The sequence below is a fragment of the Lissotriton vulgaris genome, chromosome 4_1 (genome assembly GCF_964263255.1).
Source record: "Lissotriton vulgaris chromosome 4_1, aLisVul1.2, whole genome shotgun sequence".
Classification (NCBI taxonomy): Eukaryota; Metazoa; Chordata; class Amphibia; order Caudata; family Salamandridae; genus Lissotriton; species Lissotriton vulgaris.
Window position 1 is genome coordinate 149,508,970 of NC_141691.1, and position 25,075 is coordinate 149,534,044.

At 45.0% G+C, this 25,075-nt stretch overlaps 1 protein-coding gene and 1 non-coding gene across 2 annotated transcripts in view; both read left to right on the forward strand.

Moving 5' to 3' along the window:
• The window catches only part of ATP7A (ATPase copper transporting alpha), a 568,605-nt gene that overhangs the window by 37,302 nt on the left and 506,228 nt on the right, over nt 1–25,075 (forward strand). The window lies entirely within an intron of this gene.
• TRNAA-CGC (transfer RNA alanine (anticodon CGC)) lies at nt 1,743–1,814 on the forward strand. Its single transcript has one exon. It is a non-coding gene; the product is annotated as a tRNA-Ala (tRNA).

The following is a 25,075-nucleotide window of genomic DNA, read 5'->3' on the forward strand; positions in this document are numbered from 1 at the left end:
TGGTGCTCCCGCCGGACACTGACCCCTCAGCACTCAACATCCTTCATGGGACTGCTGTGCACGGTGCCTGGTCCTCCTCAGCGTCATCTGGTCCGCACAGCTGCAGAGTCAAGGCCCTCATCATCCATCCTGCAATACCCGACAGCGGAGGTCATTTGTCTTCCAAGTCTCCTGGTCACCCCTGAGTGACTTAGAATCTGTCCCCTCTGCTTGCAGGTACCTCTCATCAAGAATCCATCCTTGGATTCCACTGGACACTTTCTCCTTCTTCGCCAGCGGCACTTTCCTGAAGTCCTCCATTGGGTTCTACGATGGTTTCCGACACCACTTCACACTTATGCACCCGGCTTCCCTGGTGTAGGTAACGTGGGTACTAGGGTATCTATGGGTGTGGTTGCTCTCCAACCTTCTGTCCTCCACGAGGTTTCTTCAGGGTCCACTGGGAAGGGTCCTTAATCTTTACAAATCCTATCGCGACTTGCACATAGAGTTGTTCTGGGGACACGGTTGTGTTTCCACATTGCACACGCTCTCCTTGTGGTTTCTGTCTACTCACCTTGGGAGGTTCCTTGGGGTCCCAGCACTTCTATGTCCTTTCGACACTGTCTTGACTCGAATTGTGGTTCTTATACCAGTTTCTTAGTATATGGTTTGGTCTCCCCCTGGGCCACTGTGTATGTCGTACTATTTACTGTGTTTCTTTGCTAAAGTATTGTGTGCATTGTGTTTATCTATGTGTAAGAGATATTGGAACGTACTAGAGAGTATTATATAATAAATACATATTTTTAGGTCGAGCTAGAATACGCATGCTTGCATGCGTCTAGCTCGACAACTATAGCTGTCCGTCTCCTGGGAATCTGAGACAGGGGACGAGCTTCGACTTCACCTCGTGGGCGCGCACGCCCAGCCCAGCGCCGTGCACATCCACTGCCTCAGATTCCCACCTAAACACGCAGGCAGGCACACACACAGACGCAGGAACATATAAGTGCACGCACGCACACACACACACACGCTCACCCCGCCCCCGGGTTCACGCGCACATACACAGCCACGCACGCACCCCCCCACCCACTCATGGGCACACACGCACGCGCACACACACACACAGACACACTCGTACACATCCCCCCCACACTCACCGGGCTCTTCCGCGTGTTCCGTGTCCTTCTTTCCCTCTGCAGCCATTGGGTCAGTCTTGTTTCATTTCGCGCCTGGTCCGATCACTTATTTTCACAAACTGAAACTCAGCAGCATGCGTGCGTAGAGTTTAACCCCGCTCTCCAGCGCTCCTGTTGGCTCCCATTTGACTCGTTTTATTTTTTTAATTTTTTCTTCTCGTTTCTCCTCTTTCCCTCCTCTCCGGCGTCGCACAGCGTAAAGGGTGGAAGTCCGCACAGTCGTCGACGCTCAGCCCATTCACGTCGCTCGTTTCTTCTCAGACTTTCATTCGGTGAGTTGTGACCGAGTCCTTGGGTACAGTGAAAGGCATGAGCAAGCTGTTTTGCTTGAATAGGGGCTGTCCGGTCTTTCCTTGCCACGGCGGCAGCTTTTGCGTGGCACACCTTCAAATCTTACCTTGGTCCTGCACCGGTTTCCTCACACCAAAGTCGTGTGGGACCTCTTCCAGGTTCGCCACTGCACAACTCTGCCCTGCGTATTTGTGAGGGCACGACACGGATGAAAGAGATATGCCGACATTACGCCTCCTGCTCCTTTTTATCGGGCTCGAGCTATGTGGGGATGTAGCTCAGTGGTAGAGCGCATGCTTCGCATGTATGAGGCCCCGGGTTCAATCCCCGGCATCTCCACTTCTTTTAAACTTTTCTTTCCTTCTTTCCCACGTGCGTCTTTTTTTGCATCGAGTTTGCTGAGGCCAAGTAATATGCTATTTACAAGTGCCCCCTCACTGAAGATTAGAATGCCCCTTCGGTCCTGGCACCGCATATTACAGTGGAGGTGAAAAATGGTGATTGTACAGATATACCGTGTAGACTGCACTTCCGCTACCGCCCTGTGAGGAGAATGATGAGGGAAAGGGCCAACAAACTGACACACTCGGCTCTGTAAGTAGATTAAAAACACCTAAGAGGAAGGAAAATTGACAGACAACGCACATTCTGTCACTGCAGGGCTTTCTGAAGCAAGAAATAAGTGAAGACGTGGGCAATAACTTTTCAGCTAGGGGACGTAGCACAGTGGTAGAGGTAGAGCGCATGCTTTGCATGTAAGAGGCCCTGGTGTTCAATCCGCGGCACCTCCATTGCATTACTTTTTTTTGTTACAAAGTTGTTTCATAGATTTCATTGCAGTTTTCTCCTCCACATGCACGAGAGCAGCAAGCACCCCTCGCTCAGCCATAGAGTTACACTCTGACGTCACATTGTCAGGCAGGAGTGCTGCGCATGCGCCTTATACTCATGCCAACAGACTGAAGCAAACATGGGCCCAGCAGCAGGTCCACGGGCAGCTGTGGAGGCTGGCAGAAATGGAAAAATAAAACTCCTCTCCGGTATACGGTTCAATGTTTGTTTTCAGGTATACAAAGGCTTTATTGGTAACATTATCAGAGGACGCAGACCTCTCTCTCTCTCTCTCTCTCTCTCTCTCTCTCTCTCTCTCGGGCTATAAAGGAGAACCCCCTCTGATTTCTGGGAGTAGCAACTCAGCTGATCCAATAGAATTAACAAACCTGAAATCAATCATTTGAAACAGCACAGGGCATTTTGTTTAGTTCTATCGGTGGAGTCACAAGGCAGGTTTATTCATGTACAGTTAGCCCTCAATGCTGTGATAAGTAAATTGCTAAAATCGCAGAGCTTTCACATGGTGAGAAAACGGGGCATTTTGCACAAGGACCAGCCCCTGTACTTTAAGTAAGACCAACACCTGGTGTCCCTTAGGGTCTGACTGTGTTTCACAAGACAGGGAATAGCTGACTATGGTAACCTCCACTAACTCAATTCTCTTTGCCAACATTACAGAGCAAAAACAAAAAATGTAACTAACACCTGATGAAGTTTAACATTATATTAATTAATAAGACAGCAATGAACCCCAGAATACATCAATACCGTTTTTATAATTAAAATGTACTCACCCAATTTCCCAACAAATTAAAATATCTATTGGGTTTTCAGCATTATCAAGTGTTTACATAACAAACGCTGTGTAGATGGGCAGGCTCTCAGTCCACTTCTGATCTGTATGTACCTCTGTATGTAACTCTTCACTTTTTAGGTCTCGCCCTGGCGAACCTTCTTCTCACAGTGAGGCAAGTAGCCGTGGTTGCTACGCTGTTGCACTCTGGCTTTAATCCTTCACTGGCGCCGGGTGAAGGTCAGTCTCCCCTCGGGCTTCTGGGGATATCTCCACAACAGCTATTTTAACCACCCGACCACTTCCGTTCACCCGCTCTGGTTCACCTCATAACCCGGGGGCAGTCAGTTTGATGCGGGGTGGGCTCCCGGTCAGCTCCTTCATGCCTGGGGCTAGCGCGAACCATCACTGCTAGGGTCTCTAGGCGCTGGGGGCGGTCAGGAAGATTCCATTATTTATTTTGTTGTTTATCAGCATATGGCGCTGCATGTAGCACACACGAAGTACTGAATAACTAAACTGGAACGCCCTTTCTAAAGAACTAACACGTTCCTTCTAATTGTATACACATTTCATTCGAAACACATTAAATGTTGATCACTTAAAAGAGCATAATGGGGCCTGCCATCTGCTGAAGAATATGTTCATTTGGCGCTGCCGATCTGCACTTGGCACGTTATTAGCACACACATCCTAGTGGCGCTGCTTATCTCTGGGCTTTTGTCTGGCCTTTCCTGAGGCTGTCAGGTTGTGAAACGCCAGGGACTTAAAGGAAATGTCTGGAGCTGGGCGGCATTGAAGAGCAAACTCTGGATGTCACTGCAGTTTCAAAGTTCCTCTTAATTCAAGACGCGGCTCACAGGTTTGCTCCGCTGTAGGATTTCTAACTGGTAGTGCATTTTGCTAGTGATACATGCAATGGCGTGTGATAGTGCATAGGCCCTAATTCAAGAAAGGTGAATGAGTTTAGTGCACCCCTGCTGGTAAACGAGAAGAGAGCTATGTTCGACACCCCATTGGGCACTGAGGCCACTCCACATTTCTTACTACCTTTCAGGCACAAACATGTATTTATAAAAAATGCGCACTCTCTTCCAGTCTGGTGATCTCACTATGTGCTGCCTGGTGTCAACAATGAGACAGCATACATTCTCTCTCTCGCCAATAATGTGCTATAATTGCTCTTGTTCACTACAACACTATAACAATCCTATCCAGGCCCTTACATGACCATCATAACATTAAACTTTAACCAAACAAATATACAATATTTACATATTTATTTACAAACAACAAAATAGGCACTAAGTTGCAAATCATCTTCATGCACCAATACAGAGTTTGTAAAAAAATTAATGCAACACATTGTCATATACAATGCCAATAACTCGAACTTGAATGCTGCGAGACCTATTGCATTGCAAATGCTTGTTATAAATACTTGGTGTGGTTCTTTTTCATTTAATCTATACTATAAAGATTGCATTCTGGTAAAAACAAGCTACTTTACACTCCTTCTAGACTAAGCCTGAATGCTGCTCTCCACAGCTACCACTTAGAGAGCTTTCTAAGGTTGTCCAAGAGCTCTTACATCACCATAAGGGTTGTCTGGACTGGTGCAAGGTGCCCTCTTACATTAGGGGACATCATATACCAGGTCAGCTTCTCACACCCTGGTCGTCCTGCATATAGCTATCTGATTCCTAGCCGCTGCTTCTTTCCATCAGGTGCTGGCTATACTGCCGGGTGACAGTTTCTTGCCTCAAAGCCCTGGTCTTACGTCTCATGGCCAGCTAGTTCCAGGTGACCACTTCTGGCCTTTATCCCACATTTACTAAGGGACCTCATTGCTTTACCTTGCAACAGCCACTGATTTAGAGGACTTGTGTGGTGGTGTTGGGTAGTTGATGAGGAAGTGTTCTATGAGAGTTCTGTGAAAGGGCTCCTGGAAACATAGAAATAAATCGAAATGGAGAGCAGCAGTTCTTGGGATTTGATTTATGGAGATTTACACAACTATTATTGCACTTTAAATTGTAGTTGAAGATGTACCTCTGTGACATGGTGATGACAGAAACACCTCTTTTTGAAGTGCTTGCATCAGTGGAAATATTTAGATGGCAGGATATTCCTTTTTGCCAGGAGGTGTAAGACCATACATTTTGAGAAGCTCTGAAGAAGGCATTCTTACTATATGAAGGAGAGAAGATGTGTTTTATCTTTATGTAATTTAAGAAAACTGTGATGTTTCTATTTGTGTCATAAACTGCTAATTTTGCCCATGAGCTCATCTTCTCAGGGAGGCAATTGATGAACTGGCTGGTTAGCAGGACACCACACTTGGATTGGTACTTTGAATAAACCACTTCGCTTCATCACTGTGGCTCAGATGTTGATACTAAATGTTACATGGTTCAATCAGTCTCTGACAACTTGTCCAATATCAAATGGCTTTGTAAGGATTATCTGTAGTGCTGTATCGTTGGTTGGCTTATTATCTTGCATGTACTACATCCCCTGCATAAAGAGATGCTGCATAGTTGCATAGGTCCCTGCAACAAGCAGCATCCACTGTAAAAGGTTGGGCTGTGTGATTGAATGTGCCATGGTAAGAAGATCCTGCTTCTGATTTCAAGATGTGGTCAATGGTTGGATATGTAATACCCTTGACCACCTCTCTTGGCCAAGGAGATGGTTTGTGGATGTGCAAGTCATTTACTGAGGACTTTATCTGAGAAAATGGGGTGTTGTATGAAAAGATCTGTCTGAGCACATCTACTAGTTAAAGAGGGGCTTCAGAGTTGGACATGTTCCTAACTATGTATTTCACCAGGATGCCCCCTGTTGGATCAATCTGTGCTGAGCTCCTTTCCTGGGGGAATATTTGCTTTTTGGCGGAATTATCATGTGCAGGTATTCCCTTGGATAATGAGGTGCTACTTGGTTGACTCTTTTCATGCACAGAGGATTTGTCTTCGTCATATAGTTATAGCCTGGTTATGTCTGTGACTAAATTGAGTATTCCTTTTAGATCAGGAAATGCTGCATAATGCTCACTTGCTGATACTTTCTTAATGGTATCTTTATGTTCAGTAAATGTAAACGTTAACCTTTAAACAGAAAAATAATTTTATTGCCCTTTCACTTCTTGGTTTTGGAGTGCTAGAGCTTCATGTTGAAAGGCAGAGCTATGGCTCTCCCATTCCACTTAGCAAGTATTCCATAGTGACTTTCTAGTTAGGTCTTGGATAGAGTGCGCTTGCCCTGTCTCTTGGAGACATGCTATATATACTTTGTGGGCTTACAGCCCACCCATTGCCTTTTTATTTGTTTATTCCATTATACTTTTAAAAGGCTTACATGCTAGTGGTGAATCCTAACTCTCTGTCTCTCCTATTTATGTTTTGTTAACTCCACGTAGCATAGCCCAAGTTCTGCATATTTACACTTTTTGTTGTTTATCTGTTTGTTTTGTGGGACAGTTTTATGCTTCCTTTCCTGCTCGTGTTTGCTATTGCCTGGTTTATTTTTTTGTGTTCCTCGTCCTTTATTGTTATAAAGTCAGCATGTGCTTGAGATTCTCCGGCCTACTCCTCCGAATGGCTGGATGCTTATTTACACTTTTTGTTGTTTATCTGTTTGTTTTGTGAGACAGTTTTATGCTTCCTTTCCTGCTTGTGTTTGCTGTTGCCTGGTTTATTTTTTTGTGTTCCTTGTCCTTTATTGTTATAAAGTCAGCATGCGCTTGGATTCTCCAGCCTACTCCTCCGAATGGCTGGCACCTGCCTCTTCTTTTTTTTTTAATAACTTTATTTTCAATTTGATCATATTCCAGCAAGCTTCGGGTACATGCCCATAATACAATGTTTACAATACACACTGCAAAGTACACATTACTGTAGGCTCTTTACCATTCTTAAAAGCACCCCTCTACTTCCATAGACATACGGGGCACCACCTCAACAGTTCGCATAACGACAGATATATTAGACTCCTGTTTGTGGGGTGGAGGGTGGATTCACCCCACTCCTGTTGGGACTATTCCCGATGGAGGTTGTGACGAGGTGGAATTCTCAATCTCTAACAGATAGGATTTCACGGGGTCCCAAATAACTTTGGATCTGGATGTCCTGGGGAGTGTAGGTGCATATAGATCTCTATTCGTAGATGAGACTATTTTTAACCAGGCCTTAGTGGTAGGGACGAACTTACTCCCCCAGTATAGAGCTATTTCTCGTTTTGATAGTAACAGCGCAATGGATGTATATCTGCGTAGCTGCTTGGGAATGTTACAGACATAAACCTAGTAGGGATCAACCCACCACTTACTTAGTCTGTGTCCAAAAGATTTTTCAGAGAGTTGAACCACAAAGAGCAAAATATGGTAACAATATTAAAAAACAATAATTAACCTAGACATTGTTGATCATCTTATGACTTACATTTATTAAAACAATACATCCAAACACATTGTTTTTTAAAACATAGATTCAGTGTGCAATGAATCTTTTCAGGTACATAAGTTTTCCGGATTATAAATCTTTTGAGAGTTCTTTCATTCAATTTATAAATTGCATGATCATAATTAAAATCAAAATAATACAATAATAACAATATTTGTTGAACATATACAATCCAAAATATATATATTTTGCTCTTTGTGGGTCTACTCTCTGAAAATCTTTTGGACACGGACTAAGTGGTGTGTTGATCCCTATGAAGACGATCATACAAAGTGAGTTTGTTTTGGAGTAAATGTGTGCGAGACAACATAAGATAGGTAATTATATATAAAAAAAGGGAGCATTCCATGTTTACGGTTACTGCTTGCCCGGTTCCCTTTTTTAGGTCGAGCCTAGACGAAAGCAAAGCGAAGCTTTTGCTGTCTAGGGCTCGACAACTTATGCTTTCACTCTGGGGGGAATGTGGACAGCAGACTGACACGAGCTTCTCCTGCCGGAGATTTTACCTCGTGGGCGCGCACGGCGCCGTGCCCCTCTCGTGCCTCATATTCCCGTGCGCAAACACTCACACAGCCATACTCACGCATGCGCACATACACAGCCACACGCATACACAGACACACACACACACTGCATACACACACGCACCCCCCCTTAAACAGACCCACGCGCACACAGACAGACACACGCACAGACACACTCGAACACACACAGACACACTCGCGTACACTACCCCCCCACACACTCACCGGGCTCTTTCGGCGTGTTCCGTGTCTCCTCCGCAGCGCTGGTCTTCACCCGGGCCCCTCCTGGGACCCGGGACTTCAGATGCCGCACTCCGCTTTGGCGCCGGGGCTCGGAGCGCGCATGCGCGGGCAGCCCTCGCCCTCTCACTCAGCCCGGGCTGCTTTCTGTTCTGTGTTGCTAGTTTTACAAGCACCCCGTTCGGTGCTTTAACATAATGGCAGCAGCGCCACTGTCTGTAGAGTCAGCCAGTCAGAAACATTTGTGAGGAACGGAACGCCGAGCCCCCGAGGCACCGAGGTCTGCAATCAACTGAGCGAAGTTTGGGCGAACTCTCAGCAGAAGCCCAACTCTCAAACCTTCCCAGCAGCCAACCATTCGAAGTGCGCAGCGTCGAGGTGCACGGCTTTAAAAGTGCTTTTATTTTTACTTTAAAGATAAGAGCGGTGCGTGCTTCAGGGGCACCACACTTTATCTTTGAACTCTTTTGCCAATCCTCTGGGATATTACCAAACTTGATGGACACGCCATTCATCCAATGCCTGAAGGGGGAGGCCAATGGATTGCGGGTTGTTTTGCAATTACTAAAAAGGTAAGTGAGTATGAAAAAATCCATGTTGAATAATAATTGTGTATGGCGCCATGAACTCCGAGCAGGGAGCCCTCAAACTGAAAACATGAATTACCTTTGCTCTCTTTATCTAGCATCGCTCACAACACCCTACAAACACATCAATCACCTTCAGAGCTAATAATCCCCTTACACCTCTCCGCTTTACTCCTCTTTGATATATCAACAAGCCGAAAGAAAACATTTGCATCTCCCCCTTGGAGCCTTCCTCTATTTACATCTAGTGTCACTTCTAATATATCACTTCAGTCTACTTTTCTAGAATACAATAGCGAGTTGCGCCTCATGGTATGTAACGTTTTAAATCACTAGCTGCTGTGTAGCCTTTACCTGCTCTCTGTGAGTTATCCCAAGGGAGAGAGCTCTATAGAGGGATAGTGTGCCCTTTGAACAAACCCAAAGAGCGTCATAAATGGATCTTTTATTTCATTTGTTGTGCATTTGTTTTGGAGCCCTCCTGTGTGCCATGTACAGAAAAGGCTTTAAGTGGAATGAAAAATACGAGGGGTTCTCTCATAGCGGCGTGGCTGATGTAATTAAGGGTGTGGCTTAAAACACTAAAGCTAAATATCTGTATTTAGCATAGTGTGCTGCCCCACTGGTATTTTGCTGCTTCTGTCACTGCATCCAGATATATTTCAGAACAAATAATATTTCACCTACAACAACACACAACTATTGGCGTTGTCAATATTTGTAAATCGCATTGGATAAATAAGAAACAGCTATGACTTTGTTGTATATAATATTGAAAATGCTTTCAATCCCGTGGGCAAGGTTGTGGCATAAGTTTAGAGCTGCGGATTTTAGAGCTAGGCAAAGCAGGTTCGAGCTTGACATCTGCTCAACATCCTGGGATTCAAAACATGAAAATGTCCTAGTGGAATGTAACTGGTGCTCATGCGACGCGCTCCACGTTTGCGCTATATAAAACTGAAAAATGAGTCTCTTTGAAGTTACATCAAGAGCAGTGATGGCTGGTTCTATTGCAGGGCTGCATTGTTTTTTTCTTTTAACCCTGACAGTTAAAAATGGAGAGCCCGATATGGACCCGTCTCAGCTCCTACTGAGCACCCGCAGGACCTGGACCACTTAAAGCCCTGTGTACAGTCACTGTCTACGCCATTCATTGCCTGTCTTTCAATAATTTAAGTCAGAAATATGAGTTTATGTGGTAAACCTTACGCCTTCTCCTCTAAAACATATTTTGCCTGTGAAAAGTTTACAGAAATTAACCAGGAAAAAGATCTCTATAAATGTGCAGATATTGGTGCAAACACACCAACTTCTGAAGATAATCCTTATTCCAGGGGCTAAAATTTGCAATGGGCCAATGATATAGCATCAGATAATTACTGCACCATAGTGGTAAGTATGGGTATGATATTACTACAATGGTTTTCATACAAACATCCTAAGGCCCTCATTGTAGGTGACTCCAAACTATTGAACTCACTTAGAAATACAAATACTGTGGGTAGTTTTCAGGTGCAATAAGATTGTCTACCAGAATATCAGAGTGAATACTGGTAAGCATAGATTTACTATTCTTAACTACAAACCTTCAAAATATTTAAATCCTCAAGATACATGTATGTTAACTATAGTAAACCTGTGCTCACCTATATAAACATACCTTCACAATACTTTTGCCACAGTATTCTTGCCTTGCTATGTTCTGTAGTCGATATGCTTGTGGAATATCGTTCAGCACAGTGTGGTATAATGGTTTTGCAAAGTACTGTCATTTGCTAAGAAATTGTCACAGTTTGCAGCAAAGGCTATTGACGTTGCATTATTATTAGCAATGCCAATAGCTCAAACCCTTAGTAATGCGAGACCTATTGCATTGCAAATGCTTGTGTTATAAAGGGCTACTCTCTATTATTGTATTGTATTGCATAACCTAGTAGGGCCACCTCTGGGGTAGGGTGCAAGATAATGCCAGTCATGTGAGTAAGGATAATATACACTGTGCTCCAATAGGCCTCTATTATTACACAAGACCACGTCATGTGGACAAAGTCTGCATAGTCCGCACCGTACTTGGGACATTTATGGGATTTGGAGGAGTCTAAAGAGTTAAGTTTGGCTGGTGTCAAATAAGCTCCACAGAAATTTAAAGTGCTGCAACTTGTGCCTGCTATTTAAAGACACTTCTTTAATTTGCGTGCAGCAAAAGGACCATTGTGAATCATCAATTGGGTGTCCTAAGTCTCGTTCCCAAACAGCCCGTAATTTGGTGTCTCTGGCAGGGACAAGAGTCATGCAAGCTTTATATAATGTCGAAATTAGGTGATCTCCCTCAACACTAGTAAGTAGGGTTCTTAGTGGCAAATAGGACTCCAGTTCTAGGGGAAAGTCCGCAATGTGTGCTCTCAACACGCATCTGAGTAAATTAAGGACAAATCTATCCATGAAGGGTGCTTCGCGGAATCGTGCGTCTTCCGCGATATGGAATACATGCCCCCCCAAGGAAAAGGTTACCACATGTGCCTAAGGAATAGGAGTTGAGCGTGCGCTGTACAATCTTCAATTCCGTTAGAGGCATCCATGGGTTATTTGCCAGAGGTATTGCAGAGGAATAAAGAGAACGTCCCCCAGACATTCGCGCAAACTTCTTCTAAGCCCAGCAGGTCGCAGACACAGTCTGAATATCCGGCGGGTCTCTGGGGAAACCTTTAGGCAAAATGGCATTTAATGGTATAGGATGCACTAGGTCTGCTGGTGCCTGCCTCTTTAACAGTCCTTGTGCCCTGTTGCTCTGTTTACCCTTTAACTCTGCCCCCTTTAATTTCCTCTTCAGCTGTAAGTGGAAAAGACCAGCTGATGTGCTCGCTGCTACGAGGCTCTAAGGCTATTAGAACATTCCTCCACAAGTAAAACAAAGGCTTCGGAGAATGTTAGAGCTCCTGGGTTCTGCCAGCTATTATAAGCCCAGAGCACTCCATTGTTTTCAGTGGAGCCCCAACATTCTAATGTTCTAGTACCTTGTTCTGCATATAGCACTTCATACAGCACTTCTGATTTGAAAGTCTGCTGTTAGCTAAGATCTTCTGTGTTAATAAAGTGTTATAATGTACTTAACCTATAGGGACTTTTACTAACTCTTCTTTTCCATTGGTCTCTTGTTGTGTCATTCGGATAGCTAAGGTTTTAATTGTTAGTCAAAATCTAATTTAAAAAGGCCCATATCTACTCCTGCCTGTGTGCGCGTTTTGAGCAGTTTCGCCATATTGTGGGCGACCTCTCACTGGCATTAAAAACCTCACAGATCTCTAGTTCCCCTGCTTTTGGGGATCCTCGCTCCCCACTACTCTTCAGTACCTAGCCCACCACATACAGCTTCATGTGCACCCCAAGTGAGTTTGAATCCAGAAGTTTTAGCAGGTTTGAATAAGCGCTAATAAATAGTAAGTGGGGAAAGTTGAAGGACCGAATGTGCCAGTCGTGATGCTGCTTTTTTTTAAGCGTCTATATAGCAAGGATAACATTTAGATTTTTTGTGTGTGCTTAAAAATGCATATGCAACCTGTCATGAGTTTTTTCTTTACATTGAACGTAAAATTAGTATGTTAAATAATGTTTGTAAGAATAGGACAAAGACCACCCCCCCCTCCCCAAAATTGATTGAATAAGTATATCCATCAAGTACAATTTTCACTCGGGCACAAAAGTGTCGATATGGGCGTCTGGGGGGGGGGAGGCGCACTGGCCCGTGAATGAATACTACTGTCGGGATATCAATTAAACCAGCCCCAGAGCCGTACACAGATGCATTAACATTGCCAACGCCTACAGCTATTGACTTTGCAAGTACTTGTTTGTATTTCTTTTTTGTACTCTTTAAACATGGAGCCTGTCAGTCTTCTGACTCTGCCTGGACAGAGGCAGTCATCTGTCTGCTTCTCCCTCTAGTCCTGACTCTCCACGTCCACTGACCAAAAACTTTTCAAGAATTTCTCCCTGTACTGCAGTGTAATTTTGAAATAGAACCAATGACCACATGACACTAACATGACTGATGGAATGCACTTCTTGTCATGCACTTTCCAAAATCCCCCTTCTTTTTTTTAGGTCTCGCCTGTCGATGCGCATGCGCATCGAGCTTGCGAGACTATGGGGGATTAACCAGTCTTTAACTAACTTGCAAGGAATCGTGGCGATTCCTTGCAGTGCCCGTGAGATTCAAGCTCAATGCGCATGCGCATTGAGCTTAAAAGCGCGTGCACACCTCACAGCCTCCCCCAGCTCCGCCCCCTCCTCCCCTGCCCGCCGTGTCGCATTTCTCCTCCCCCCTCCCCTTCTCTCTCTTCCCTCCGTCTTGTTTATTTCTTTTTTTAACCGCTCCGCCCCCTCCCCTGCCCGCCGTGTCGCATTTCTCCTCAACCCTCCCCTTCTCTCTCTTCCCTCTGTCTTTTTTTTTTTTTCCCGCTCCGCCCCCTCCCCTCACTCATAACAATGCCCTGGTGGATTTGTTGGCCTCGGCTACTTGCTTTCATTTTGAAAAATACGCCTGTCCCGCTGGGTGGAAAAGTGCAATAGCGATCACTAGCTCCAACCTCCCTCCATCTTGCGTAGTCAAGAACCAGGTACAGCGTTGCACCTAATGTTTCAACCGCGAGCCCGCCTGCTCGTAGGCGGCTCTTATGGTTCTTGGTGGCGGTGGCTATGGGGTCGGTACGGATTCAAACATTCAGATCACCACATACTTCTCTGACGAACTCTCATCTCACAGACCTATCCTGAACAATTTGCTGCAAGCCAAAGCTTCTATGCTTGGTTGGCTGTGCACATGATTGCTGCATCGTGTCATTAATGCCTCTTTTTGCAGTATTTCCCATACATTTTTCAATTTTTGAGGATACTGGATAGCTTTTCAGCTTGGGAGGTTGGGTCTGATATTTCAATTAGCATATTTCACGTTTTTATTAGTTAGCTGTAAAGTGTGTACAAACAGCATATACTTCTTAAAAGTCAAATTGCAAATGCGAGCCTGCAGCAAAAACTTCTGGCACTCACGCTTTGCAAACACTCTCACATGCACTGTAGAATGGACATGCGGCGCTCCAGGCTGGTTATTTAAAGTGACACTTCATACTTTTTGCATTTGGTAGATTCAACAATTCCCAAGCCAGCGGTCGCTCTGCCTTACACAAATAACGCCAGGCTGAATAGTGCTTAAATCTAAAGCTTACGTTGCATATACACATACATATGCAAACACAAATAACATACGTAAACAGAGCAAATGCCATGTTGCCAGAGATTATGTATCTTGGATTCACACAGACATAACAGGAGTTGCCCTATAAACCACCTAGAAGGCTGGGCTATACAGATACAGAACCACAACTGGGCTAAAGGGGTGTAATTTGAAAAAATAAATCCTGTTGTGAGACCCAAAAGTTGTCAAAGAAAAACTAATAACTCACAAAAAAAACACTTCGTCTTTAATAAAAGTGCAAATGAATCAATTAAAGATCTCTAAATGATACTGCTCAGTACTTACACAGTCCTGTGTCGCATTTGTCCTCCCCCTCCCCTTCTCTCTCTTCCCTCCGTCTTGTTTATTTATTTTTTTACCCGCTCCGCCCCCTCCCCTGCCCGCCGTGTCGCATTTCTCCTCAACCCTCCCCTTCTCTCTCTTCCCTCCGTCTTGTTTTTTTTTTTTCCCGCTCCGCCCCCTCCCCTCACTCATAACAATGCCCTGGTGGATTTGTTGGCCTCGGCTACTTGCTTGCATTTTGAAAAATACGCCTGTCCCGCTGGGTGGAAAAGTGCAATAGCGATCACTAGCTCCAACCTCCCTCCATCTTGCGTAGTCAAGAACCAGGTACAGCGTTGCACCTAATGTTTCAACCGCGAGCCCGCCTGCTCGTAGGCGGCTCTTATGGTTCTTGGTGGCGGTGGCTATGGGGTCGGTACGGATTCAAACATTCAGATCACCACATAGTTCTCTGACGAACTCTCATCTCACAGACCTATCCTGAACAATTTGCTGCAAGCCAAAGCTTCTATGCTTGGTTGGCTGTGCACATGATTGCTGCATCGTGTCATTAATGCCTCTTTTTGCAGTATTTCCCATACATTTTTCAATTTTTGAGGATACTGGATAGCTTTTCAGCTTGGGAGGTTGGGTCTGATATTTCAATTAGCATATTTCACATTTTTATTAGTTAGCTGTAAAGTGTGTACAAACAGCATATACTTCTTAAAAGTCAAATTGCAAATGCGAGCCTGCAGCAAAAACCTCTGGCGCTCACGCTTTGCAAACACTCTCACATGCACTGTAGAATGGACATGCGGCGCTCCAGGCTGGTTATTTAAAGTGACACTTCATTCGTTTTGCATTTGGTAGATTCAACAATTCCCAAGCCAGCGGTCGCTCTGCCTTACACAAATAACGCCAGGCTGAATAGTGCTTAAATCTAAAGCTTACGTTGCATATACACATACATATGCAAACACAAATAACATACGTAAACAGAGCAAATGCCATGTTGCCAGAGATTATGTATCTTGGATTCACACAGACATAACAGGAGTTGCCCTATAAACCACCTAGAAGGCTGGGCTATACAGATACAGAACCACAACTGGGCTAAAGGGGTGTAATTTGAAAAAATAAATCCTGTTGTGAGACCCAAAAGTTGTCAAAGAAAAACTAATAACTCACAAAAAAAACACTTCGTCTTTAATAAAAGTGCAAATGAATCAATTAAAGATCTCTAAATGATACTGCTCAGTACTTACACAGTCCCGTGTCGCATTTGTCCTCCCCCCTCCCCTTCTCTCTCTTCCCTCCGTCTTGTTTATTTATTTTTTTACACGCTCCGCCCCCTCCCCTGCCCGCCGTGTCGCATTTCTCCTCAACCCTCCCCTTCTCTCTCTTCCCTCCGTCTTGTTTTTTTTTTTTCCCGCTCCGCCCCCTCCCCTGCCCGCCGTGTCACATCCACCGCATCCACCACCACATCCACCACACCCACCACCACTAAATCCACCACCCCATCCACCAACACCACCACCCCATCCACCACCACTGCATCCACCACCGCATCCACCACCACCACATCCACCGCATCCACCACCACATCCACCATCACCACCACATACACCATCACCTCCACATCCATCATGACATCCACCGCATCCACCACCACCACATCCACCGCATCCACCACCTCATCCACCATCACCACCACATCCACCACCACATCCACCACCACATCCACCATCACATCCACCATCACATCCACCATCACATCCACCATCACATCCACCATCACATCCACAAAGCTATTAATTTTGCTATTTTCAAAACCAACACATAAATAAAAAAAGTGTCATTTACTATACCAATCGCTCAAACTTTCCTAATGCGAGACCTATTGCATTTCCAATGCTTGTTTTAACAGTCATTAGATTCAACCTCTCCAGACTAAAGCTCTTTTCATCTGAACCGAAGATCTAAGAGGGAAAATATATTTAGATGTTTCTTTTTTGTAGATAGTAGAAGCATTGGGTTTGTTGGATAGAGTTTGAATCTAGCACCTCGAGGGGAAACGTTTTGTTTTGCGCCTTGCCGTGTTCCAGGGTTGTAGAGGAAATCCTTCTCTGCACGTCCAGCCTGCTGTTTTAAATACATTGTTGGATAGCAATAGAAGACGTTCCTTTTTGTGTTTTAAAGTTTATCCAAACGATTTGAATCATTAGCTTCTGTGTTTCACAAAACAGAATTCATCTTTCAAGCCTTGGAATAGAACAAGCGATGCTATTTTGTACTTTAATATCACTAGTGTGGGGCCTTATGTTTGTTCATAGCCTCTTATTAGGTGTTAATGGAATTGAACGAGATTACATTATTACAAAGTCATATTTGACATGGACTTTCACTGCCACGAACTGCCTCAGTTTAGTTTCATTAACTTGGTGAAGTACATGTGTGAGGATTGTGGTGTATTATATGATGTTGCTGTGGGACCTCTCCATGTAATACACGAACAAAACCGCTGTGGGTCCAGCCAGGCCCATTTGTAAAACCTCTTGCGCTATCCTTGGTAGCTGTGCCTTTGAACATTGAGCCTTAAACAAAGTAACTTTAGAAGTACCAGATAAGAGAGTCACACAACACGAAAAAAATCAGACACCAAATTATAAATATAAATGATATTGTTTATGAATTTTAAGATATTATGGTGAGCAAAACCCACCTGAGGGTTCCGGAGATATAGATTTTTAAGTATTGTATTGTATGTCGATTTGTAGAGCGCGGTTGATGCCCGGGGGCATCCAAGCGCTAAGAACGTCATCATATCGAGAGGGGTGACTGAAGAGTTTATTGAGGGAGGTTGAAGAGGAATGTTTTAAGCTGTTTTCTGAATGAGGAGAGATTTGGGTTAGCTCTCAGATGGAGGGGGAGAGTGTTCCATAGCTTGGAGGCATTGTGAGTGAAGGTCCTACCGCCGGTTCTTGATTTCTTTATTCTAGGTGTTGTGGCCATATAAAACATAAATCTCAGCTTTTTAGTCCAAAGCACAATAAGCACTGGTAATTGTAAAGTTTGAAAACTTAAAAGTTTTGAAGAGTTGTGTTTGGCTAAACCAGCCTGGACTGGTCAACCAATTCCGATAGGCAGAAAGGGTCAGTTGTTCTGATGCTGAGGGTACAGGATGCTGGTAAAATGCTATGGGTGCTGTGCTGTCGATAAGGGTGTTTCTGGGGTTATTCCTTGGCCACAGAATTGGGGTCCCTCGAAGTCCTGGGCTAACGGTCTCCAGTCACATCAGGTCCAGTGATTTCCTGTAGCGTAAACTAGGGTCCTTTTTGAATGACCAATCTGCACTCTGATGACTTTCTCCTGGGTCCGGCAGACATGGGTGCCACTTTTGAGCGCCAATGGTCTTCCTGGCTGCTTGTCTGCAGTTCTTGAGAAGTGACTAATGGCTAGCCAGGATAGGCTACTTCATCTTTTATGTCCCTGGTGCTAGAACAGAGAGTCAGTCAGCCTACTGACTCTTGGAGTTCACCTAGCTGCCTGGGTTCTGGACTTTTCCACGGTCCAGGCAATGTCCTCTCTTCACCCAAGGAGCACAGGTGCAGTTCAGTGGTTGGTTCAGCCTCTCTTGCCAGATCCAGTGTTCAGCAGGGTAGTACTTCTTCGGTCCAGGGAGCCAAGGGAGGCGTATTTCTGCCCTGAAAGTGCCTGGATTGGTGTGGAGGGGGGGTGGGGATGATACAGTCACTAGTCATTGGACTACCAGGATCGCTCCCGCCTTATGAATACTTCGGCTTTGTGTGACATTTCGAAATCCCAGAGTGCATTATTCTACCCATTTTGAAGATGTCTTAACCCTTCCTTTGCTGTGAGGAGCTTGATAGCCGACCCGAGAGGTTTGGCTGCATGGGGCTACACAACCATAGAAAAAATGGTTTGACACTGGTTTCCCCCACCACTGATCTCACTGCCAGCCCATCTGCTTGAACAAAGGTGTAGCCTTCCACGAGTGTGGTTGCCAGTTGCCCATCAAAGGTGCATTTTCCTTTGAAACTGTTCCTCCAGCAAGCATCCTGTGTGGCTTCCTGAGAGGGGCAGTAACCCCTCCCTCTGCAGTAGGGCTCAATTGTTATAGGGCTGGGAAGTCGTTCACATGTCTCCCCAGGAGGGTAAAAGGCTGTCTGATTAACTGCGAGTCGAAACTGGAAAACTAGGCAAAAAAGGCAACTCTCTAAAAGTTTCCTTTGTTTAATAGTGACATTAAATTCGACTTGGACATCATACAGGTTTCATGCCATGATTAATTTGATACTTTGAAGTACCCATTTTGGTCATCCCATTCAGAAATTAGCACAGCTGAAGGGTCCGTGTGTAACTCTGTTCTAGCAAATGCGATCACCGGGTTACCCACAGTATAACCAACAATTTCGGGTTTTTACTGTTAGGAAATATAAAAATGTATGTCCTGCTTAAGAATATACACCTTACTGCCTTTGGGCTTCATAAATCTTCCCTGGAGGAGACTTGCATGTACTGTGAAGGGAAGTGTGGGCTTTGCCATTGATTTAAACAACAAGTCAAACCAGCAGTTTAAAACTGCTCTTCCAGGTTGCAGTGGCAGGCTGGGAGCCATTTTGCAGTATGTCACACTCGAGGTGGCACAATCAGTGCTGCAGCTCTGAGTGGACACTTTAACTCACAGTCCCTCAGTATATTATACTAGTGACTTATAAGTAAGTTACCTTGGGGCTATCCAATTCATCATAAACTTTTTAATGGGTTGGAATACTGTCATTCAGTCCTATTTTGCAGGCCTCAGTGCACTCTCAGAATTGAAAAACTAGCAGCATCACTCCAAAAGTCTGGGGGTGATCAAGCAAAACGAAGCATTTCCTTACAAAATGTTTAGCCTCTGAAAAGCCAAAGTGTTCCCAGGGAAATTAAGTTGAGTGTTAGGGATGCAGGGGAGAGAACAGGCATGGGATAGAGGAAGGATGGGCACCAGTTTTGTAATTCAAGGCCTTATTCGTCGGTGTACAATAGCAGGATAAAATACCATGTGTATGTATTCCCTTTAAAACTTAAGCACTCCTTTAAATAGTAATCAACATGTATTCAGGCAATTTAAAATTGCAGGGAAATGAGCACTGTGTCCACAGTCTTGAATATATAATCCAGCGACCTCTCCACCATAGTTCATTCACAGTTCACCCCTTCTTTTTAACCACAGTTCACAAGACCAGTCTCACGTCCTGAAATATTACTATTGCTGTAAAGGTCCAACATCACCTATTCGCTCTGTTTTTGTTTGTGTTTTTTCTTTGTCTGAATCCAGAAGGCCATTAGAACTGCACTTTGTTATGACTTCCTTCATCAAAGCCATGAGATTAGGCCCTATCGCAACAACAAGACTATGGCTCTGAGGGTAAATGGTATGGCAGAAATCTCTGTGCTCTTCTTTTCCTTCAATTAAGTCTACACTTGCTACTGGAAATTATTTGACAAAGGTAAACTCTTTCTGCGTGTCTGGGTTACTGTAATTTATATATGCTGGCCCCCTCCTTGACCGCACCCAATTGAATTATTCGATCATGTTCGCGGATGATACCCTGCTGCTTGCAAAGTCCCCCATGGGTATACAGAGACTTCTGGATGCCTTTGTTACCTTCTGCAACGATAGGGGCCTGGAAATAAATAAATCCAAAACTAAGTATATGGTATTCAATCCACCCAGATTGTCTCGCCCCAACCCTACCATAGAGGGTGTTTCCCTAGAGAGAGTGTCAACTTTTGACTATCTGGGCCTAACATTGACCGAGGACATGACCTGGGCACATCACCAGACCAAATCCCAACTGAAGCTTTCACAAAAAATTGTGGGGATTTTTAAATTGTTAAAACAGACCATTTACAAACCTGTCTCGCCTCCCCTTGAAATTTATAAGCTGCAGGCACGGGGGGGCAGTCTTTTACGGGGGTGAGTTATGGGCGCACAGTTGTCAATCAAATTTCAGTACCTTGGAAAATATGTTCATCAGACAGCTCTTATCTTTACCGCCGAGTTCGCCCCTTTTTAGGTCTCGCCCTGGAATTCGCATCCGAAGGATGCGTCCAGGGCGGAGACTTATAGTCGGCTGACACGGGGGAATGAGGGACACAAAACTGTGACGAGCGTGGATTGAGCTGCGTGCACGCGCGTCAACATTCACGCATGCGCACATCACAGCCACACGCATACACAGCACTCATGCATGCGCACATACACACGCATACACAGGCACACCCCCGTCACCTACACGCATACACAGAGACCCCTCCACACACACCAGCCCCTCTCCTCTCGGCTCCACACACACGCACACGCATTTACACTTACACAGACACGCAGGCACCCAGACAGGCAACCCCCCCCCCCCCGTCACACACACGCATACACACAGACTCCAGGACACATACATACACACACACATGCACGCTCACACACATACACAGTCCGCCGCCGCGCGCGCGCACACAGATGCCCCCCGCCCCCCCCCAACAAGGCGACGCCCCACTCACCGGCATCCTCAGTGCAGCGGCTCCCACCGGCAGCAAGACTCTTCTTCCCTTCTTCGGCACCGGGGCGCAGGGTAGGCTCCTGCCTGCTCCGGTGCGCCAAACAATCGCGGCTCTTCCGTGGGAGGCGGGGTAGGCTCCCGCCCTCCTACTTCCGGTTGTCCCGCCCGGCCTGCCTGACTTCCTGTTCGCAGGCCGGCGGAAAACGAAAGCGGGAGTCCGCCGTAATTGCTTACCTTAGGGCAAAGGAGCGTGTGCGCGGCAGTTTCCTTTGCCGCGCGCGTTGATTGGTGAATGCGCAGTGAGTATTTTTTTATAAAACTGTAAAATACTTGAATCAAATGCGCATCACGACGTCTGCGCATGTCCGTGACTTGGTATGATACAAGGAGGCAGGAGAGGAGAGTGTGCGAGCGGCCGGTTTCCTTTGCCGTGCATGTTGTTTTGCCAAGCGTGTTGTTCGTTGAGGGTGGAATGCGCAGTGAGTTTTTTATGAGAAAATTATTAGGTACAATTGCACGGACTTGATTCCTGGAGTACACCCTGTCCACGCACAGAGGACTCCTGAGCCGTGGATGGATCTGGTTTCCCAGGCGACCGATGGCCGGGTTGTGTGCCTGGCCCTCTCCATCAAGTCTTCGTCTGATCTGTTTTGATAAGGACGGGTCGGGTGGGTTCGTTGTTATGGGTGATTGATTTTTTTTTTTGTAAGTACATTCCTCCAAGATACAGTGAAACGTTTAGTACTTTGGTATTGCGGGTACATTTTGTCTCTTACCTCGTAGCTTCTAATCTACGGCCTTGTGCTGTTGCAGGAACATATCATTTTGCCATTTTGTTCAGACATTGACCAAGCTTAGCTCCTCTGACATAAACCAGTGCACGCAGAAGAGGTACCCGTTTTATGCCACAAAAGGAACAGTAATGATGAGTGCAGAGTGAGTGCAGAGTGACAGTGAGTGCAGAGTGCATGCAGTGAGTGCAGAGTGACAGTGAGTGCAGAGTGCATGCAGAGTGACAGTGAGTGCAGAGTGACAGTGAGTGCAGAGTGATAGTGAGTGCAGAGTGACAGTGAGTGCAGAGTGACAGTGAGTGCAGAGTGAGTGCAGAGTGACAGTGAGTGCAGAGTGCATGCAGTGAGTGCAGAGTGACAGTGAGTGCAGAGTGCATGCAGAGTGACAGTGAGTGCAGAGTGACAGTGAGTGCGGAGTGACAGTGAGTGCAGAGTGCGTGCAGAGTGACAGTGAGTGCAGAGTGACAGTGAGTGCAGAGTGACAGTGAGTGCGGAGTGACAGTGAGTGCAAAGTGACAGTGAGTGCAGAGTGACAGTGAGTGCAGAGTGACAGTGAGTGCAGAGTGACAGTGAGTGCGAAGTGACAGTGAGTGCAGAGTGACAGTGAGTGCAGAGTGACAGTGAGTGCAGAGTGCAGAGTGACAGTGAGTGCAGAGTGACAGTGAGTGCAGAGTGACAGTGAGTGCGGAGTGACAGTGAGTGCAGAGTGACAGTGAGTGCAGAGTGACAGTGAGTGCAGAGTGACAGTGAGTGCAGAGTGACAGTGAGTGCAGAGTGACAGTGAGTGCAGAGTGACAGTGAGTGCAGAGTGAGTGCAGAGTGACAGTGAGTGCAGAGTGAGTGCAGAGTGACAATGAGTGCAGAGTGACAGTGAGTGCAGAGTGACAGTGAGTGCAGAGTGCGTGCAGAGTGACAGTGAGTGCAGAGTGACAGTGAGTGCAGAGTGACAGTGAGTGCAGAGTGACAGTGAGTGCAGAGTGAGTGCAGAGTGACAGTGAGTGCAGAGTGAGTGCAGAGTGACAGTGAGTGCAGAGTGAGTGCAGAGTGACAGTGAGTGCAGAGTGACAGTGAGTGCAGAGTGAGTGCAGAGTGACAGTGAGTGCAGAGTGAGTGCAGAGTGACAGTGAGTGCAGAGTGACAGTGAGTGCAGAGTGACAGTGAGTGCAGAGTGACAGTGAGTGCAGAGTGACAGTGAGTGCAGAGTGCGTGCAGAGTGACAGTGCGTGCAGAGTGACAGTGCGTGCAGAGTGACAGTGCGTGCAGAGTGACAGTGAGTACAGTCACTCAGCACCACCACATTATCAGTCAGAACCACCACAGCATCACTCAGAACCACCACAGCACCACTCAGCACCACCACAGCATCACTCAGCATCACTCAGCACCACCACAGCACCACCATAGCACCACTCAGCACCACCACTGCATCACTCAGCATCACCACAGCCCCATTCAGCACCACCACAGCATCACTCAGCACCACCACAGCACAAATATGTTCTCTCAATGTTTCAAGCTTTATTACAAATGTCACAAAAAGATGTTAATATTTCACTTCTGTTCTTGGATTTTGTTACAATAAAATACACTGAACATAATCTTCACAAAAGTTATTTACAAAAGTTTAAGCTATTGCCATTATAAATTACAATCACTTTTATTAAGTATTAAAAAAAATTAAAAGCCATTGTTATTTGTAATATCAATACATCTAAGTCACGTAAATACAAATGTTGCATTACAAATGCTATAGGTGTCACATTTGCGAAAGTTATAACTATTGGCATTGTAAATGACAAAGCTATTAATTTAGCTATTTTCAAAACCAACACATAAATGAACGTTTGGTGAATTTCCATTAAAATATTTGACTTTTTTACTAAGATATTATTATACTGTTTTATGCAAACAAAATTTAGATACTGCATAAATAACTTTCATAAAACATATTTTATATGAAGCTTTTTATGTAAAAAAAAAATATAGCATAAAGCAAAAAACAATTGCCATTTACAATGCTAATAGCTCAAACTTAAATAATGCGAGACCTATTGCATTGCAAATGCTTGTTCCTATTAGACTGGACTTGGGCCTGAGACCTATTAAGGAGGAATTAGGTCTGAAACCTCTTACTTTTTGGAGATGACTCTGGGCTACTCCGGAATTGTCTAGCTATAGGAATGAACTATCAGAACTTTTACACCTACCTAATAGTTGGGACATTCCTTGGTTAAAATACATCAGGCAGGAGTTTGACAGACTGGGGCTGACCCAAGTATGGAGGAACCCTGAAGAAGCATGCTGTGGGTTATCCCGGCAGGAACTGGTGAGAACATACTACCAAAAAAACCTGGCCGAACACCTATCTAACCCCAAAACAGGGTCGCTAACACTGTCATTCTTGGAGCATAAGGACATTTATAAACTTGAGCCTGCCTTGGATGCCATCAATCCTAGTAGTCACAGAAAGCTGTACCTCCAGTGGAGATATAACTCTTTACCGCTCAGAGCCCTATCAGCACGATGGAAGCAGGATGCGCCTGCAAACTGTCCTGGGTGCAATGCTGATCTAGAGTCCGAGATACACATGGTCTTTTTCTGTCCTCTATACAAGATTCCCAGGAAGAATTGGATTGTCCCTATTTGCAGAAATTTGGGCATCAGGCACCACCTCGATTCGTTCCGAATACTAAAAACTGACCTGTCGCCATGGATTGTGTTTGGGGTTACTAAATTCCTGGCGGCAATGTGGAATCTAAGATGGAAAAAAGTGGAATAATGATCTGGTTTTAGTTGCATAGTGCCCAAGGACTAACTGATCTGCAATTTTAGCCCCTCCTTTTTTAAATGACCCTATTCTGTAATCAGTGTTTTATCATTTCTAATGTTGTTTTTAACGTGTTGCTTTTATGACATACATGTCGAAATAAAGATTTAAAAAAAAAAAAAATTTGAATTAATGTCTGATCCAGATAATTCTGTTGCAGTCGTCACTATATTTTCGATGGGCTTTTTGCACAATATATGAATTTTATTTTTTTCAATATTTTATATACAATTTTCATGGAAACAAAATGCAAAGTATTTCTCTCTGGTGGGTTTCATCTTAGCTTATTAACACAAATTAAAGACATCTCCAACTTTACACTAGCAGATGACAACTATAGGAGTATCCACTCGGTGAGGCTTTTTACATTTCTAGGGCAATATTTATGTCCACAGTTTGAGTAGGTCCTGAATATTCATAATTTTTTTTGCCCCATAGCATGTAATCTGGTCTTGACTGCAAC